The 6,281-nt window shown below is 49.0% G+C and overlaps 1 non-coding gene across 1 annotated transcript; it reads right to left on the bottom strand.

The window, feature by feature from the left end:
- Positions 1–296: 296 nt before the first annotated feature.
- On the bottom strand, positions 297–412 carry LOC138262557 (U5 spliceosomal RNA). The gene has a single exon (XR_011199261.1). It is a non-coding gene; the product is annotated as a U5 spliceosomal RNA (small nuclear RNA).
- Positions 413–6,281: the final 5,869 nt, after the last annotated feature.

Raw genomic sequence — 6,281 nt, 5'->3', positions numbered from 1 at the left:
AAACAAAGATTGGCTACAGTTACGTATTTCATTTACCAACTGATCCTTCCTTCCCTGTTGTTAATTATTTCTGCTTCCCACATGGTAGTGGATCCTTTTGCATGATATGGAGTTTTTGTGCAGCATGCGTCCTTCTTATATGTCATGTAACAGGACTATAGGTTAACCGCGTCACAGTAAGAATCACTCCACAAAACGCATTGAAGGATAACAAAAGAATGTTGTCGCACTTGAGGAGCTAGCAAATAATCAATCTGCCTACTATGGAGTTATACTTTCTTTTACTAAATAAGGGTAACCCTGCACTTGGCAGGGCTTCCAAAAATGGAATGAAATTCTTAAATGTTCCTCTCCACCGAAATCTTGAGTAAAAGGTGAAAGATTTATTCAGTTTGAAGAGAAACCAGAATATATGTTTCATGGCTGCCATCTGTGGCGCCAGGAAACACCATTCCACAGACTGTCAGCGTGAGTTAGGGGGTTATTCCCACTTTGGAGGAAGTGGTAATCTGTCCCAAAAGTGACGGTAAAGTGACGGATATACCACCAGCCGTATTACGAGTCCATTATATCCTATGGAACTCGTAATACGGCTGGTGGTAAATCCGTCACATTTGGGACGGATTACCACCTCCTCCAAAGTTGGAATAACCCCCTTAGTCTACTAAGTTCATCTTAGAAAACCTTTTAAAATACAACTAATTTATAATGATTGTTGTAATCCGGACCATTGATAAAACACTTGTTGCCACAAAAGGAAACAACAGGAGGACTCAGAAGTGACACTGAATTATGGGTATGTAAATTTAGTCCCTGCTTAAGTTGTGTTGTCTTTAACTCTGCACATTTTTAATGGTGGCTCACATGGGCTTTTGTGAGGACAGGTGACACCCAAGAAGATGATTTTTATATGACTACCTCAAAGCATGCTTACTGGCTTGTTCCTATTCTTTCAGAGACAATGAATGAGCCAGTGTGTTTTGTACTTGAAGCTTGGAAGGCTGCTTCAGCTGCTGTAACAAAACAAATATTGGCAAAGAGGAAAAAGTTAGAGCTATTAGTGTTGTAAATTCCTAACTGGACTTTTCTTGCCACATAAATTGAAAATGAAAAGTAAAACAGTTGACATAAGCGAGCCGATTCAAAGTACTACGGCCGTCATGAGCATGAGGACGAAGGAGATAAAGAAGTTTGCTCGCAGTCAAACTTATTGGCAAAAGTGCAAATTATCCATGTAACAGGGTTGATGGCCAAGGTGGTATCAAAACTTGCCCAAGGAGGGACAAATGTAAAGCATTTACCAATGATAACAAAGGATTTTTGAAAGGTAAGCCCATCAACAAATGATAGTGATGGGCAAGCGGCGGGTGTGGTTAAAAGCCCACAGATAGATTACAAAAGGCCAGAGGGCTTGCGCGCTTGACCTAAAAAGTGGAATGTGAGAATGGGTCCCCCACCAGAGGATGTGAAGGGCTGGATTCGAACTTTATTACCTCTTAGGGTTCCACTCTCTCCAAAGGCCCAGAGAGAGTGGAACCCCAAGAGGTAAGTATCTAGAAAACCGTCATTGACCAGGAAAGGAGAGGTAAGTTACCTGGTTGTCCCACAGGCTAACAAGGGGACTCGTAAATGGAATATTGTAAAAGCAGGACCAGGCTGGTGGAATCCAACGGTGGATTCCAGATGAAGAAGACATGCAAAAGAAGGGGACAGAGTCCAGTCCACGCAGAAACGTCCAGGTGGGCCAGGAGGCAATGCCCACCCTGATTTGGGTTGACAGTGAGGATGAAGTCCAGCTGCAGAGCCCAGGAGCTATAGAGGAGTCCCTGAAGTCACCTAGGAGCTGTCCCTTGTCAGTCGCTGGATTACAGATGTGTTAGTAGTCAGGAGGGCCACCAACAAGCACAAGCAAATGCAACTGGAGCTGCTGGAGATTTAGAGAGCTGAAGAGGACCAGCAAGGTCCTAGGGACTCAACACTTTGAGGGAAGTCCGGGCTGACCCTCAGAAGACAGGAGAACCATCAGCAGCAGTCAGAGCCACCACGAGCAACCCACTGGCAGCAGGCACAGTAAGTCGCAGTGAGGCCCAGTCAGCACACGTGAAGAGGAGTCCCACGTCGCTGGAGCAGCAGAGAGGAGACTGTCCTTGCAGAGATAGAATGCTGGGGGCCGGGGATAATTGAAGCCTGAAGATCCCTCGTAGCAGGAGTCAACAAGCCATGGTTGCCGCAACAGTGGTGGTGCACAGGGGTTCTGTCTTGGAGGAAGAGACAGGGGCTCACCATCTCCCTAGTTGGACAGAAGACAGAGAGGACCCAAAGGACCCCTCAAAACCACCAGCTGTGTTGGAGAATCTTCGCAAGTCCCAAGGACAGCAGATCCTAGCAGCCGGACGTCATTGCCTTTGGTGCCTGTAGATGCAGGGGAGTGACTTCTTTACTCCAAGGGAGATTTCTTCTTGCTCCTTTGGTGCATCTGAAGTCTTGCTGGCCCCAGAGGATGCACAGCCATGAAAATGTTGCAAGTTGCTGACAGGAGCCGTGGAAACAATGTTGCAAGGAGAGGTAATCTCGGTGTTGCAGTCTTGTTCGGTTCCTGTGAAGTCCAGCAGCGGTTCAAGTGGCCAGAAGCAAAATATGTCTTTGGGGAGAGGTCCTGGTGAAGTGTTGCATGACGAATCTGGGGTTCCACCAGCAAGGGAATCCCTAAATAGCCCAAAAAGGGGCTTGGTCACTCTCTGAGGTAAAGCCCTATCAGAGGGGGTCACTGACCTCAGCTGCTTAACCTGACCAGTCAGATACTACCAGCGGCCTCTGCACATCTTGTTCTCAAGTCTGCAGAATCAAGTGGCCACCTTGAGGAGCTCTGGGCACCACCCCTGGGGTGGTGATGGACATAGGAGTTGTCACTCCCCTTTCCTTTGTGCAGTTTCGTGCCAGAGCGGGGACCAGGGGTCCCCAGACTGGTGCAAATTGGATTATGCAAGGAGGGCACCAAATGTGCCCTTCAAAGCAAAGCTACCCCTCCCCAGCCCAATAACACCTATTTCCCAGGGAGAGGAGGTTGCATCCCCTCTCCCACAGGAAATTGTGTGATCTGTTTTCCCTGCCTGAGCTGGTCAAGCAGCAGGAGGGCAGAATCATTTCTGAGGGGCTGCAGCAGCGTGGGCTGCTCACATACCCTTAAAGACTGGTGGGAGCAGTACTGGGGAGTCTGCTAAGGAGCCCCCAGAGTGCATGGAATCATGCCACCAATACTGGGGTATTGGGGTATGATTCTGACATGTTTGATACCAAACATTCCTAGGTTCTGAGTTACCATTATGTTGCTGGACCACAGGTAGTGAGTGGCCAGTGGCCAGTACATAGCTAAAATGGCTTGCCCTCACTTACAAAGTTCAGAGAATTGGAACTGGAGTTTGTAGGGGCATTTCTGCTCATGCAGGGGTGTCACACACACAGGGACCTGCACCCTGTCCTTTGGGCTGGAAGGACTTACCATGGGGGTGACTTACAGTGACCTGGTGTATTGACCAGCAGTGAAAGGGTGCATGCACCTTTTCACGCAGACTGCAAATGGCAGGCCCGCAGACAGTTTGCATGGGCTCCAAATGGTGGCATAATACATGCTGCAGCCCATGGGGGACCCCTGGTGTACCAATGCCCTGTGTACCTAAGTATTATATACCAGGGACTTACAGGGGTCCACCAGTATGCATATTGTGGGGTGTAAGAAGTACCAAAGCAACTACATTTGGAGGAAAGAGCACAATCACTGGTTCCTGGTAAGCAGGATCCCAGTGAAAACAGTCTGACATCAGGCACAAAGTGGGAGTAACCATGACACTAGGCATGTTTGGTATCAAACATGTTGAAATCATGCAACTACACTGATTCCAGTGCTAGTTGCCTGATACAAGGTACTCTTAGGGCTCCCTAGGGGATTCCCCCATGTCTGCCTGTCTAACCATGCAGGGTCTGCATGCCCGCCTATGCTGCTGCTGACCCCAGACACTGTTCTGCCCTCCTCCTGCTGAGCCTAACTCAGTCAGGGGAAGGCAGAACAAAGGATTCACTCGGTTGGGGGTGCCTCTAAGCTTCACCAGACTGCTTTGAAGGGCACATTTGGTGCCCTCCTTGCATAAACCAGTTTACTCCAGTGCAGAAGCCCCTGACTACCGCTCTGGTGCAAAACCAAACAAAGGACAGGGAGTGACCAGCTCCCTGTTCAGCTCCTCCACAAGGAAGGGGCACAGAGCTCTGCAAGGTGGTCACTTGATTCTGCCAGCTTGAAAATAATATGAGCAGAGTCCCCTGGGAGGATCTAACTGATTAGTCCAGCTCGGTGACGTCCCTGATCCTCCTGATAGGTGGGTCACTGCAGAAATTGTCCAACCCCCTTTCTGGGTTACCTAAGGGCTGGCCTGAGGGTGGGACCCAAGATTTGTCTACAAGACTTCAAGATCCATCTGCAAGTCTCTTCTGCAAGACACTTCTGCAACCTGGACACTGGAACTGCTGCTGGTCTTCACTGGGACTGAAAGCATGACTGTAACCAGTAGGAGGGCTTCTACTGCAACTCTGCTTTCAAGTTCTGCAAGTTCCATGCATCACAAGGTCTCTGCCTGCACTTGGGAAGCAAGAAAGACTCTCCCGTGAAGTGAAGGAGTCACTCCCCTGCATCCGTAGGCACCTCAACGTCGATGACCAGTTTGTGGATCCTGCTGTCCCATGTACACTTCAAGGCTCCACAACACAGGTGGTGGTTCTGTGGCTCTCCAGAGGTCTGACCTGTCTTGTTTCCAACTGAAAAGCCTGCGGTCCCTCATTGGAGCTGCTTGGCCGGAACCCCTGTGCACTGCGTCTATTTGTCATTCCCAAAGCTTATTGGTTCTCCAGTCTGGTGGATACCTCCTAGCTCCAAGAAGCCCCAGCCTCCAGCACTACACAGCTCTAAGAACGACATTCTCCCTGCAACTCCTTTGACATGGACATCCCTCTGTGCTGTGCTGCTGAGGCCTCTCTTCGACTTCCTGTGCCTGCTGCCAGAGGCTCCATTGATTCCTCTGGCTCTCCTGCTTCCTGAGGGCTTGCCCTCACTTACCTGCAAAGGTAGAGTCTCCTGGACCTTGCTGGTCCTCAAAATCCTGCAACACTCCTGTGCAACGCTTCCCTGCATTCGCCAAGGCTTGTTGGTGGTACTGCTGACCACTGACCTCTGCTATTTGACAACCAGCATGGGACAGCTTGTGGATGACTCCTGGGATCTTCCTGCATCGCCTGGACTCTGGAGGTGCACTTCTTTGACCACCGTCCATCAGGAAAGCATCACCAATAAGGGTGGGCATTGCCATCTGCACTGCCTGGTCAGTCTTGGGTGGTCTGGACTCTTTCTCCTGGTCCTCGTCTTCTTGAATCAACGCTTGGTTTCCAATGACCTGGTTTATGTGTTGCAACAGCAGCTGGACAACTGAGGTTCCCCATTGACAAGGGAAGGTTCAGGCACAACTCCACCCCTTTTCACCTGGGCTCCCTGGTGTAGGTACTCCACTTCTCTAAGTATCCTCGGTGGGGGCACTCTTGAACCTCCCTTCTCCCAACGTGTTCCCTCGGAGTCCTCTGGGAAGTGTCCCAGAACTTGGAACCTCCAACCGTGACTTACCCATGTTATCCTATGGACACTGACCCAGGATTACACCTCTGCACACGGGCACCTGGGGAATCCTAGCTACTTACCTTTGGAGTCCTTGTGTGGTAGTTTGGGTTGGTAGCAATTTTTGCATTCCATTTTTCTTAGTATATGGCTTTGCCCCCCAGAGGGGCCCATGTTAATTTATGTTTACTTACCTGTTTCTAAGTATATTTTCGTATATTCATATCTCTATTCAGGAGATACACCAAACTAGTTTAGTGTGTGTTATAATAAATAATGCATTATTTTTCTAACAATGGTGTGGTTCTTTCCAGTGTGTATATCACTGACTGACTTATGTGGTATTTGCAACTGCTTTACTCCCTCCTGGATAAGCCTTAGCCACTCTCCACAGCTACCCTTTGAGAACTCTGGTTATCTTTAAACTCCTACACTAACACTAAGGGTTGCCTGGACTCAGGACAGGGTGCCTCACCTATAGGTGTCCACCATATACTAGGCCAGCATCATACAGTTAGCAAGTGTACAGAACAGCTATGCTTCAATTCAAAAGGAGTGTACATCAAACAAGAGAGAACTAAATTGAGGTCCCACTCCGGCATCACAAAAGGTGTTGGCAGGAACATAT

Source organism: Pleurodeles waltl, chromosome 10 (assembly GCF_031143425.1).
Source record: "Pleurodeles waltl isolate 20211129_DDA chromosome 10, aPleWal1.hap1.20221129, whole genome shotgun sequence".
Lineage (NCBI taxonomy): Eukaryota > Metazoa > Chordata > Amphibia > Caudata > Salamandridae > Pleurodeles > Pleurodeles waltl.
This window is presented reverse-complemented; position numbering and strand designations above follow the sequence as displayed.